This window comes from Nyctereutes procyonoides, unplaced genomic scaffold (genome assembly GCF_905146905.1).
Source record: "Nyctereutes procyonoides isolate TBG_1078 unplaced genomic scaffold, NYPRO_anot_genome, whole genome shotgun sequence".
Lineage (NCBI taxonomy): Eukaryota > Metazoa > Chordata > Mammalia > Carnivora > Canidae > Nyctereutes > Nyctereutes procyonoides.
In genome coordinates, this window is record NW_026574975.1 from 908 (window position 1) to 14,202 (window position 13,295).

Consider the following 13,295-nt stretch of genomic DNA (forward strand, 5'->3'; position numbering starts at 1 on the left):
CCCAGTGGGTTCTCTTTCTAGATCCCATCGTCCCAGTTGAGATTCCCAAACCATAGAGGCAACTATTTTCAAATTTCTGTTTTCAAATTTCTGTTTATTCTCGCATTTAGTCATTTCTATACTTAGAGATAATACGTAAACTGATATCCTTCCAAGTTACCAAGTTTTAGTTATTACTTATGGCTTCCCATCCTGATAAATGAGGGTTTAGTGCTCTATGTGACTTTCTTCTCTGCTTCTGCTCCCTTATCCTTCCAAGTTATATTACAATTTTTGATATATTACTGTTTGATATCTACATTATTGTATCCGACCAATTATCTGCAGCAAAGCATACTAGTGTACTATGACTCTTTCTGATGGACTTTTTGTTTTTCCTGAAGTTAGTATTTGATTTGTTTTCACATTTGATGTCTTTCTTTTTCTTTTTTTTTAAGATTTTATTTATTTATTCATGAGAGAGGCAGAGAATTGGCAGAGAGAGAAGCAGGCTTCCTGCAGGGAGCCTAATGTGGGACTTGATCCCGGGACTCCGGGATCACACCCTGAGCTGAAGGCAGACAGTTGACCACTGAGCCACCCAAGCATCCCCATTTGCTTTATTTTCTTTGTGGCTATTGCAGTGCTGTGTTCATGCCCCATCCCACCTCGCCACCCACCAGAAGCCCTGATTTGAATTGTTTGCAGTTGTTTGTATTGTATTTGATTTTTTATTTCAAATTTCTCATGTGAGATTGCTGGGAAAAGATGCACAGTTGTTTCTGCTGTACCACCGAGCTATTGCTTTCTCATAACTTGCTAATGGCCCACATTGGGATTCGATTTCATTTTTAAGGTTTATTTATTTATTTGTGACAGAGAGAGAGAGCACACAAGTGGGAAGGAGGGCCAGAAGGAGAGGGAGAAGCAGACTCCTCACTGAGCAAGGAGCCCAGTGAGAGGCTCAATCTTAGGACCCAGGATCATGACCTGAGCTGAAGGCAGACACTTAACCCATTGAGCCACCCAGCTGCCCCCACACTGGGATTTTAAAATTAGGTTTTCCTCTTCTTCTGTGATAGTTTAAAAATATTTTTATTTCATAAAGGGACTTAATTTGCTCTGAATCTCTTATTTTGAACTTTGAACATTTTAGTTGGCGTTGGGGACTTTTGTCTGCGTATACTTATACTTCTAGAAGGAAGAGATTTCAGAGTTCTGTGTGAGGTATACAGGGCCCTCTCCAGAGAAGATGAGACAGAAGTTGCACAATCTGGTGGTAGTGTTTCGCTAGAGGAGGGACAAGGCTCTTGTTAAGTAGGGGTCATGGTGCAGCTGTGGTGGTCTCATGCCAGGTATGTCCCTGTGAGGCTGACAGTCAGGGTTCCTTTTGGGGCTGATTGCTTGAGCTCCTAGGCAGCTGAGGCCCTGCTCCACTTCCCTAACTGGCGTGACTACTTATGTTTGGCATGTCAGCAATGGCTGGCACCATGTATGCTGAACAAGGGCTGAAATGGCATCCGTTGGCGTGCTGCTTGCAGAACTTGTTCATAGAGTTGAAAGTTGGCCTTCTCTGAAAGCTGGGCCTGGACCTCATCTCCAGGCTCTGCTCCTGTGGACCTGGGAGGTATTTGAGTTAGGTCAGAGCTCTGGTTTCCTGTAGAAACTGGTGTGTAAGCCATTGCCATCAGCATCTCTGTTAACCAGGGTGCTGCGGTGACAACTGGTATTGGAATCCTTTGTGGTGGTGCCAGCTTTCACCTGACTTGCCATCGTCCAAGAGTGAGCCGGGGGTGTGCACCACCAACTGTGGGACCCAGGAAATTTAACAAAAATTCCCTACCCCTGGACAAGCAGAGCAGGACTAACACTTGCCACCTCCTGTATGACCCCTACATGACCTGCTTATTGCTTAAGGTGCTGCCCCACCCTAGTCAAGCCGCTGAGCACACCCTTACTGGAAATCGGCTCTTAAAAATGTAACCCCGCCTTGTGCTCGCCAAAACTGGGCGCCAGTTCTGACCAGAGTGATAGGCCAGTTCAAATGGTCACTATAGGGTAAAATGTAATTCAATTGGCCACTTGCGTGTGGACTGACATGACTGTGCAACTTCTGCGTATGTTACAATCCCATTTGGCCACTGGCCCCTATAAAGCTGCTATGCCTCTTAGTCTTGGGGTCCAAGTCCCTGCTCTGTTGTATCGGGTCTACTTGGACCCAAGCTTAAGCTTGTTAATAAACCCTCGTGTGTTTGCAATTGGTGTAGGCTCCTTGGTGGTTTCTCAGATTCGCAATCTTGGGCACGACACAACATCATGCAACTGGTTGGTATTGCTCTGTACTCAGCAGGGTCTTGAGGTCATTCTAGGTAGTCCCATCCAGTTTCTGGCCAATGGCTCTTCCTTCCCTTGCATTGGATTCGTTCATGGGCAAGATCATGCAGCCTTCCATTCTGCAACATATCTTATTATAAAGACTTCAAAATTCTGGTTGATTAATGGGTGTTCTCTTTTCCCCATTTCCCCGAATGTTCAGGGCTGAAACAAACTTGTTCTTTTCCTTTTAAAAGTTCCCTTGTTCATTTCAGTGGGAGTTGGGTAGGGATGATAATTGAGTTGGTCTCAAACACTATTTATTTACTTTTTTTAAAGATTTTATTTATTTATGAGAGACACAGAGATGGGGCAGGGCATAGACAAAGGGAGAAGCAGGGGAGCCTGCTGTAGGACTCAATCCCAGGACCCTGGAATTACAACCTGAGCCAAAGGTAAATGCTCAATTGCTGAGCCACCCAGGGGGCCTGACCTTAATCACTATTTAACCAGAAGTCTCAACCTGGCACCTGGATTGCAGTCATTCTGGGTTTATGTACAGCAACAATGCTGTCCTTTTGGACTACAGAGGAAACTCTTGTTAAGAAAGTACTGTGATCTGGCAACAGAGGCTCCAGCAGCTCCATATGCTCCCCTGCTAATTGTTGGGCACTAGGTCGTCTTTCTGGAAAGGTCTGGGTAGTTAATGGTAGTTAGAAGGCATAGGTGGAGGAAAGCTGTGAAAATACTTTATTTTTAAAGTAAGGATGAGATATCTGAAAGAGGGAATGCTCAGTTGTTGTTACTATCTGGAGCGTGTATTAGAGAATAGTTCCTGGATTTGTAACACACTTGTTTCAATACAGCAGTATTGGTCTCCATCCTTTTTTCATGTTTGGGGTTGCTATTCTCTGCAAACCTTCATTTTTTATTTTGGTTTTGCTTAGGCAGCCCTCTGATGTAAAAATTGGTGGAATTTGTCCCCTACATTATCATTCATTTCTGCCCAGGATGAGAATTAGTAAATTTCATGGATTGCTTTGCATTTCTGGATTTGTAACTCTGAACTTCTGATTCACCCCCCCGCCCCCCAGGGTCGAGAAAACAGAAGTCCTCAGTGAAGATCTGCTACAGGTAACGAAATAAAAATCTTTTTAAAGTGCTTTGAGTAAAGAGGAAAACAAACCAGACCTCCTAGGTGAGAGCTGAAGTGGGTTTCTGTATGTCTGTGTGTGATCTGAAAGAGCATGAAATTGATCAGCGTGCTGGTTCCGAGCTGGAAAGAAAAGCAGTTGGGTTGCACGGTGATAAAAAGGGGATCTGAGGGCAACCCAGATGGCTCAGCGGTTTAGCGCCACCTTCAGCCCAGGGCTTGACCCTGGAGACCCAGGATCAAGTCCCACGTCAGGCTCCCTGCATGGAGCCTGCTTCTCCCTCTGCCTGTGTCTCTGCCTCTCTCTCTTTATGTCTCTCATGCATAAATAAATAAAATCTTAAAAATAATAATAATAAAAGTCCCTTCATATAAAGTGACCAGATTGCAGACTTGAGAATGGTCACTTTAAAAAAAGGGGGGCGCGGATCTGAAACCTTGGTGTCATGAAGTTCAGATGGGGCTAGTCCTGCTTTCAAGCGCCAGGTGTTCGGGTGGGCTGGGGGAGGGGTCTGGCTGGCCTGGCCATGCGCTGGTGCTGAGGCTGGTCACGGGTCCCCGGCAGGCTGAGGGACAGTCGCTCGCTGCTGTGATGGTGTCCTTGATGGGACAGGCCCTGCCAGCTGCGGCAGAGGGCCCCACTGGCTCCAGCTTAGAGTTTCGTCTTCTCCTTCCATGTTACGCTTTTGTTCTCTCCAGTTCTGGGGTGAGTTGGGTCCCCAGGGACTTAGAGTCTTCGTGAGGGTGACCAGACCTTGCAGAACCGCTCTGAGGCCCTGAGGTGGCCTGTCATCAGCCTGGACTTGTCTTCTTCTCTGTGGGGATGGCTTTTTTCTGTTTCCTGTGGGACCTGATCCAGGGCCACTGCACTTCATCGCTCAACAAGCTTCCCTAACTTGCGGCGGGAAGTTTGTTCCAGAGGACAGGGACCCTTTATCTATACCTCTTCACTCAGCCTCAACCTCCTTGATCCCCGCCCACCCCAGAGCATGCTGGTAAGGACAGGAGCCCTTCTGTAGGAGGTTTCTCTTTAGCCTCCTCGCTTGTGTCCTTGCCGCTCGGGTCCATGACCCACAGCAGGTATGTGCACTTGAGTCACAGAAGACCAAAGATCTGCTCCCAGGTGACTCTGTTTCTCCCTACAGAGACAAGGAGCTGACGTAGTTGAAAAGAATGTTGCTGGGACCACCCCGTGTCACAGACAAAATATCTTAAGAGTGCTTTTTTTTGGACCAGACTTTTTTTTTTTAAGGATTAGAAGGGTTTGGTTTTTCTTTTTAAGCTTTATTTATTTTAATATTTTTATTTATTTATTCATGAGAGACACACAGAGAGGGGCAGAGACACAGGCAGAGGGCGAAGCAGGCTCCATGCAGGGAGCCTGATGTGGGACTCGATCCTGGGTCTCCAGGACCACGCCCTGGACTGAAGGTGGCTCTAAACCGCTGAGCCACTGGGGCTGCCCTCGTTCTGTTTTTTTTTTTTTTAAAGATTTTATTTATTATTCACTCATAGACGGCGGGGGCAGAGACACAGGCAGAGGGAGAAGCAGGCTCCATGCCGGGAGCCCGACACGGGACTCGATCCCGGGACTCCAGGATCGCACCCTGGACCAACGGCAGGCGCCAAAGAGCCACCCAGGGATCCCCTGGTTTTATATATTAACTTAGGAGCTTATTAGTCTTTGTGATCCTGCTGTCTGAGAACTTCATCTACTCTAAGCGTGCTGACCAATAAAAATTCTGAACCAGCAAGTCTCTGGACTTTGATAAATGCACCAAGATAATGCCAGTACTTGGGTAGTCTTGGAAACACACTTGAAATATTACTGAGTGGAAAACAGAAAATAGGTCACGGCTCTGGTAGTAGGTGTGTATTCATTCCCATGGCAAGTCTAGTAACGTGCTGTATCGCATATGGGCATTCTGATGCCAATACTTGATTTCCTCAAAGTGACTCATGGTGTGCTGGCCTGATTGCTGACTTCCAGGAATGTTAAGCCTGAGCAAATAGATCTGGAGGCAGAGGACATCTTTATGGATAGCTGATATGCTCTTAAACTTGAAAAGGAATCTCAGAGCATCCCATAATTCAGTAATCATACTAGTAACATATTCAAATGCTGATAACTGTAAAGAAGGCTAGAGGATGCCCTCTTTATCCCCAATCCAGCATTCTTTAGAAGCAAAACACAAAATGTTTGTGAATGTAAAATCCCAGCACATCACACAATGTATGGCACATAGAAAGTGCTCGCTAAATAATTGCCCAATGTTGAATGGATGAATGAACATTCGCAGTGGGTAGCTTTCTAAAAAGGTTAAAAAGCCAACATCCCCATGTGGAAATAAGGACAGAACCAGTTTTGGAAGCAGGTTAATTTAAGTCAACTTGGGAATTTCAGGTGATAAACAGCTTATTGTACCAGGAATTCTGGTTGCAATAACATTTGGTTAGTTAGGTAGGCTTTTATCAATGATAAACTATGGGAAGTATTAACCAGCCATAAAAGAACCTTTCACAGAAATGTATATTTCTTGACGATGAGGGAGGGCCCTGGGTTTTGGAATACACAGTAGCTACTTTAGAATAACTCCAGAAGGAGGATCAAGAGAGAATGGATGCCAACAAAGGAAAAGGAAAGAAAATTCCTCATCAAGAGTAAATAAAGTATCAAATGGAGAAGAAAATAGAATAGGAATATTAAATTTCTAGATCACTCTGCATCCTAGCAGTTATGGAAATATGGTCAGATCTAATTAGAAATAAACATTATCGGGATCCCTGGGTGGCGCAGCGGTTTGGCGCCTGCCCTTGGCCCAGGGCGCGATCCTGGAGACCCGGGATCGAATCCCACGTCGGGCTCCCGGTGCATGGAGCCTGCTTCTCCCTCTGCCTATGTCTCTGCCTCTCTCTCTCTCTCTCTCTCTCTGTGACTATCATAAATAAATTTTAAAAAAAGAAATAAATAAACATTATCGGTTGCTGCGCCGTCACCGCCCGAAACATGGCCCGCTCTCCACTCGGGCTCTCTTAGCAGCAGCAGCCGCCGCCGCCGCCCTGCAATCCCTGGCTTCTCTTCCTCCTTTTCTTCTCGCTGAGCCACTTTCCTCCTAGAGCTGTGACCGTCGTCTCCGTCCCGCAGAGGGAGCCACTTATCCTGGGCGGCCGCCTTGCACCCCTGGGCTTTTCCGCCCATGGTTACTTCAGAGCTCTCCCCATGGTGACCACGGCCCCGCCGCCTTTACCCCGAATCCCGACCCCGGGCACTGCGCGCCACCCTCTTCCTCCCTCACTTCCTTGGGGGAGACGGTCCCTGCCAGACCCCGCAGCCTCGCGCCCCAGGGCCTCTGTCCAACTGCGGTCTGGCTCCGGCGGGAAGCACCTCTCTGGCAGCGCCAAAGAAGCGGCGCAAGAAGAGGGTGCGGGTCAGTCAGCCCGGCGGGGCAGCTGCCCAGCCGCTTCCATCAGTACCAGCAGCACTGGCGGAGCCTCGAGGGCGGGCGGGGCCCCGCGACCGGCGAGCGGAGCGCAGGAAGTCCCGGACGGGACCTCCAGTTTGGCCCCGGGTCCTGCGGCCGCAGCTCAAATTGAGGAAGCGAGCCCGTTCCCTGGCCAGCTGCCGCCCCTGGCGCCCGGCCAACCCTCCTTCAGAAGAGAGGTTTTAAAATCAAAGATGGCCAATTTTCCCAGCACCATTTACTGAAGAGACTTTCTTCCAGTGGATAGTCTTTCCTGCTTTGTCAAATATTAGTTGACCACAGAGTTGAGGGTCCATTTCTGGGTTCTCTATTCTCTTCCATTGATCTAGTGGTCTGTTTTTGTGCCAGTACCACACTGTCTTGATGTCCACAGCTTTGTAGTACAACCTGAAATCTGGCATTGTGATGCCCCCAGTTATGGTTTTCTGTTTTAAAATTCCCCTGGCTATTCGGGGTCTTTTCTGATTCCACACAAATCTTAAAATAATTTGTTCTAACTCTCTGAAGAAAGTCCATGGTATTTTGATAGGGATTGTATTAACGTGTAAATTGCCCTGGGTCACATTGACATTTTCACAATATTAATTCTGCCAATCCATGAGCATGGAATGTTTTTCCATCTCTTTGTGTCTTCCTCAATTTCTTTCAGAAGTGTTCTATAGTTTTTAGGGTATAGATCCTTTACCTCTTTGGTTAGGTTTATTCCTGGGTATCTTATGCTTTTGGGTGCAATTGTAAATGGGATTGACTCCTTAATTTCTCTTTCTTCAGTCTCATTGTTAGTGTATAGAAATGCCACTGACTTCTGGGCATTGGTTTTGTATCCTGCCACGCTGCCAAATTGCTGTATGGTTTCTAGCAATCTTGGGGTGGAGGCTTTTGGGTTTTCTGAGTATCATGTCATCGGCGAAGAGGGAGAGTTTGACTTCTTCTTTGCTAATTCGAATGCCTTTAATGTCTTTTTGTTGTCTGATTGCTGAGGCTAGGACGTCCAGTACTATGTTGAATGGCAGTGGTGAGAGTGGACATCCCTGTCTTGGTCCTGATCTTAGGGGAAAGGCTCCCAGTGCTTCCCCATTGAGAATGATATTTGCTGTGGGCTTTTTGTAGATGGCTTTTAAGATGTTGAGGAATGTTCCCTCTATCCCTACACTCTGAAGAGTTTTGATCAGGAATGGATGCTGTATTTTGTCAAATGCTTTCTCTGCATCCAATGAGAGGATCATATGGTTCTTGGTTTTTCTCTTGCTGATATGATGAATCACATTGTTTTATGAGTGTTGAACCTGCCTTGTGTCCCGGGAACAAATCTTACTTGGTCATGGTGAATAATTTTCATAATGTACTATTGGATCCTATTGGCTAGTATCTTGTTGAGAATTTTTGCATCCATGTTCATCAGGGATATTGGTCTATAATTCTCCTTTTTGGTGGGGTCTTTGTCTGGTTTTGGAATCAAGGTGATGCTGGCCTCATAGAACAAATTTTGAAGTACTCCATCTCTTTCTATCTTTCCAAACAGCTTTACTAGAATAGGTATGATTTCTTCTTCTGCATGTGGACATCCACTGCAGAAGAATGAAACTAGACCACTCTCTTGCACCATACACAAAGATAAACTCAAAATGGATGAAAGATCTAAATGTGAGACAAGATTCCATCAAAATCCTAGAGGAGACCACAGGTGACACCCTTTTTGAACTCGGCCACAGTAACTTCTTGCAAGATACATCCATGAAGGCAAAAGAAACAAAAGCAAAAATGAACTATTGGGACTTCATCAAGATAAGAAGCTTTTGCACAGCAAAGGATACAGTCAACAAAACTAAAAGACAACCTACAGAATGGGAGCAGATATTTGCAAACGACGTATCAGATAAAGGGCTAGTTTCCCAGATCTATAAAGAACTTATTAAACTCAACACCAAAGAAACAAACAATCCAATCATGAAATGGGCAAAAGACATGAACAGAAATCTCACAGAGGAAGACATAGACATGGCCAACACGCACATGAGAAAATGCTCTGCATCACTTGCCATCAGGGAAATACAAATCAAAACCACAAGGAGATACCACCTCACACCAGTGAGAATGGGGAAAATTAACAAGGCAGGAAACCACAAATGTTGGAGAGGATGTGGGGAAAAGGGAACCCTCTTGCACTGTTGGTAGGAATGTGACCTGGTGCAGACACTCTGGAAAACTGTGTGGAGGTTCCTCAAAGGGTTAAAAATATATCTGCCCTACCACCCAGCAATTGCACTATTGGGGATTTACCCTAAAGATACAGATGCAATGAAACGCTGGGACACCTGCACCCCGATGTGTCTAGCAGCAATGTCCACAATAGCCAAACTGTGGAAGGAGCCTTGGTGTCCATCGAAAGATGAATGGATAAAGAAGATGTGGTTTATGTATACAATGGAATATTACTCAGCCATTAGAAATGACAAATACCTGCCATTTGCTTCAACGTGGATGGAACTGGAGGGTATTATGCTGAGTGAAATAAGTCAATCGGAGAAGGACAAACATTATATGTTCTCATTCATTTGGGGAATATAAATAATAGTGAAAAGGATTAGAGGGGAAGGGAGAAGAAATGGGTAGGAAATATCAGAAAGGGAGACAGAACATGAGAGACTCCTAACTCAGGGAAACGAACTAGGGGTGGTGGAAGGGGAGGAGGGGAGGGCGGGGGGTGGGGGTGACGGTGGCAGGCACTTACGGGGGCACTTGAAGGGATGAGCACTGGGTGTTATTCTGTCTTTTGGCAAATTGAACACCAATAAAAAATAAATTTATTATAAAAAATAAAAATAAAGAAATAAAATCAAAGATGGGAAAATCGGAGAAAATTGCCATTCCCCACTGCCAGCTTTGTTCATGGTATATATACACTTGTGTGAACAACCAAAGATAAACAGACAGAAAAACAAATATAACTTACCACTAACCAAGATCACCTCTGCAAAAAGAAATGAAAATAACTTTGTCTGGATTCTGTTTCATCTGCTTTAATTCAGAAGCAGGAAAGAAAGCCTTTTAACAATACTGAGAATATTGAAAATATGCATTTGAAGAAATCAGCATTTCTAACTGAAGTGAACCAAAAGGAAAAATATGCTGGGGCAAAGTTTAATGATCCACCTTCTCCTAGTGTTCTTCCAAAGCTTCCTAGTCACCGGATGGGAAGCACTATCGAAAATTCCAACCAAAATAGGGAGTTGACGGCAGTACACTTAAAAGCTCTCCTAAAAATTCAAACTTAGATCTCAGATTGCAATGTCTTTTGGTTTTCAAAATCTTTGGACTCTTGAAAAGAAAACTGGTACAGAAATGAAAATATGCCTTGTAACTTACAAGTGCAAAGATGAGTTGAAAAAATTACAACCAACAACTTGTATTATATTTTATATTTTGTAAATACTGTATACCATGTATTATGTGTATATTGTTCATATTTAACAGGTACATTATAGTTTTGTTATGAAAGTATGTATTTTGCCCTGCCAAACGGTAGGTGTTTTGGATAGATACAATGGAGAAATTTTAAGTATTAAGGCACATGGCAGATTTATTTGCACAAGGTACTGAGATTTTTTTTTAAAGAAACAGCTAACTAATCTCAAGGTGAAGATCTAAATGTGAAAACTTTACTGATGCACTACTGAAGTTTAAATCTGTGGCACAATCATTGTAAACATGGGGTTTATCTATGTTTCTCTAAATTGATTTCTGCGTTCTAATCTATACTGGAAAACAATTCCCATTTTTACCAAGCTTAATTTCTGGTTCTTGGTTTATCCATTCAAATTTAAGATACCTCTAATTTTAATGCCAACAAAATTGGTTGTACTCAAATTTTTAAATAATAATATAATTTGCCCCCCCTTTTAAAATAAAAAGAAATAAGCATTATCAAGCAGGAATGCTGAGGGAGTGAATTATCACAAAATTCCTATGATTTTAGTTAAGCATTTACATATTTACGCTTTATTTCAAGAACAAAAATTTAAAGCCACCGCAGGTACGTAAATAAGGGCACGTTAGCTCCTGGGAGAATGCTCTATACAATCACGTTAGAATATGATAACAATTATTACTTTGCTTTTTAGTGGCTTCCAGAAAACTATCAATTAACTGTTGTCACTGAACTCTTAGTGAGTCTGTCACTCTGGGGCTTGTTAAAACTGCAGAGGGTGATCATGTAGTTTCACTTTATTAATAAATTGCTCTGCTGATTGTTACAGGGAACTGGCATCCCTCCAGGACCTCTCTCATTATGATACATTTGGGTTGCCTGTTTTTCTCATAATCGAATACCACAAAGAGGAACCCAAGAGAGTCCTCTTAGGCATCTTGGGAAGTTGTTAAGCAAGTTCTGATTGCCCTCAGAGCAAGTGAAAAGCAGCTCCCATGTTCTCAAACTTCCCTCCTGTGGGAGAGAGGGCCTCTGTTGAGTGGGAATAGTTTCTCAATGATGGTTTAAATAGAGATTGTCAAGACCTGTTCATCTTTTAGAAACTAAACTATTTATAGGTAAATGTTGTAATGTCTGAGATTTCCTTTAAAATACTTGCAAGGGGCACCTGGCTGGCACAGTCAGTAGAGCATGCCACTCCTGATCTCAGGGACATGAGTTTGAGTCCCACATTGGGTGCAGAGATTACTCTAAAATGTAATAAGGAGATCCCTGGATGGCTCAGCAGTTTAGTGCCTGCCTTTAGCCCAGGGCATGGTCCTGGAGTCCCGGGATCAAGTCCCGCATCAGGCTCCCTACATGGAGCCTGCTTCTCCCTCTGCCTGTGTTGTGTCTCTCTCTCTCTCTCTCTCTCTCTCTCTCTCTCTCTCTCATGAATGAATGCATAAAAAATCTTTAAAAAAATAATAAAAATACACAACAACTAAACAAATACCCCTAACAAAAGAAACAATAAAAACAAAAAACTGGAGGGGATAAACGAAACGTGACTGGCAAAATGTTGAAGTCTACACAGTGGTTCATCATAGTGCTCTACTTTTATGTATGTTTGACAATTTCTATAATGGAAATTTTCAAGTAGGTGTATATAAGAGGATTCTTTATCTCCTACATGTATTTAACAGTTATTTTCCTATGTATTAGGATTCTTTCGGTTATAAAGGATAGAAACTCCAATTTACACTGGCTTAAACAAAGATTCTTGTAGCTAAAGAGTCAAGGGCAGTTCTAGGTATCAGGTGATGCTTGATCCTACCGCTCCATGGTGTTATTACCAGGACCATTTATCACTTGCTCTGCCTCCTGTGGTGGTTGGTATCAATCTAAGGACCCCGTGTCTCCCAGTTTCTGAAAGACTTCCAACAACCACAGGGTTACATGTATCATCCAGCCAGAGCTGGATTTGTCCTAGCATTTCCAACAAAAGTCCTGATGAGATCAGCTTAAGGTCATATGCCTAAACCTGAGCCATGTTCCTTCCAGCCATGGAGGTGGAAGGAATCCTCCTTTATTAACTTAGGTCACATTTCACTCCTAGAAATCAGGGTCAGGAACCTCACTGATCTGCAAATGGAATCAGTGTTTTTGGGAAAGAGGAAAGGAAAATGGATGCTAACAGGCAGTCAACAAATATCTGCTAAACTCCCCCAAGTGTAAAGCTTCCTAGGCAATAGAATAGAGGACATTTTGGGATATCTTCTAAAACTGAAATATAGATGTAAAGACATAGTCAGGGAACAGGGGCCTGGAGAGTCTGCAGGGGTGAAAGATGACCTTAACAAAAGGACAAGCAGTGTCTGGAATGGATGGGAATAGTGGAACTCTACGAGGTATTACCGTAACACCAAAAACAAACAAAACAAAACAAAAAACATTACAAGACACCTACAAATTAGTATCTCTCAAGAATATCGATTCAGAAATCCTCAACAGGGATCCCTGGGTGGCGCAGCGGTTTGGCACCTTCCTTTGGCCCAGGGCGTGATCCTGGAGACCCGGGATCGAGTCCCACGTCGGGCTCCCTCTGCCTGTGTCTCTGCCTCTCTGTCTCTGTCTCTCTCTCTCTCTCTCTCTGTGTGTGACTATCATAAATTAAAAAAAAAATCCTCAACAAAATACTACCAAATCAAATCCAACAGTGTATAATAAGAAATATACGGTGGGGATGCCTAGGTGGTGCCGTTGGAAGAGCATCTACTCTTGGTTGTGCCTCAGGTCATGGTCTCAGGCTCATGAGATCAAGCCCTGCATTGAGTTCTGTGCTCAGGATGGAGTCTGCTTGGATCCTCTATCCCTCTCCCTCTGCTCCTCCCCATGTGCAGTCTCTCTCTCTCTCTCTTATTTTTTTTTAAAAAACAAGAATTAGATAATATGACTTATT

The 13,295-nt window shown here is 44.0% G+C and overlaps 1 long non-coding RNA gene and 1 pseudogene across 1 annotated transcript; both read left to right on the forward strand.

Moving 5' to 3' along the window:
- The first annotated feature begins 2,932 nt into the window (after window positions 1–2,932).
- Window positions 2,933–5,094, forward strand: LOC129509940 (uncharacterized). The gene is made up of 3 exons (XR_008664449.1): window positions 2,933–2,985; window positions 3,387–3,426; window positions 4,961–5,094. It is a non-coding gene; the product is annotated as an uncharacterized LOC129509940 (long non-coding RNA).
- Window positions 5,095–5,988: 894 nt separating this feature from the next.
- LOC129509276 (proline-rich nuclear receptor coactivator 1-like) lies at window positions 5,989–10,202 on the forward strand (annotated as a pseudogene).
- Window positions 10,203–13,295: the final 3,093 nt, after the last annotated feature.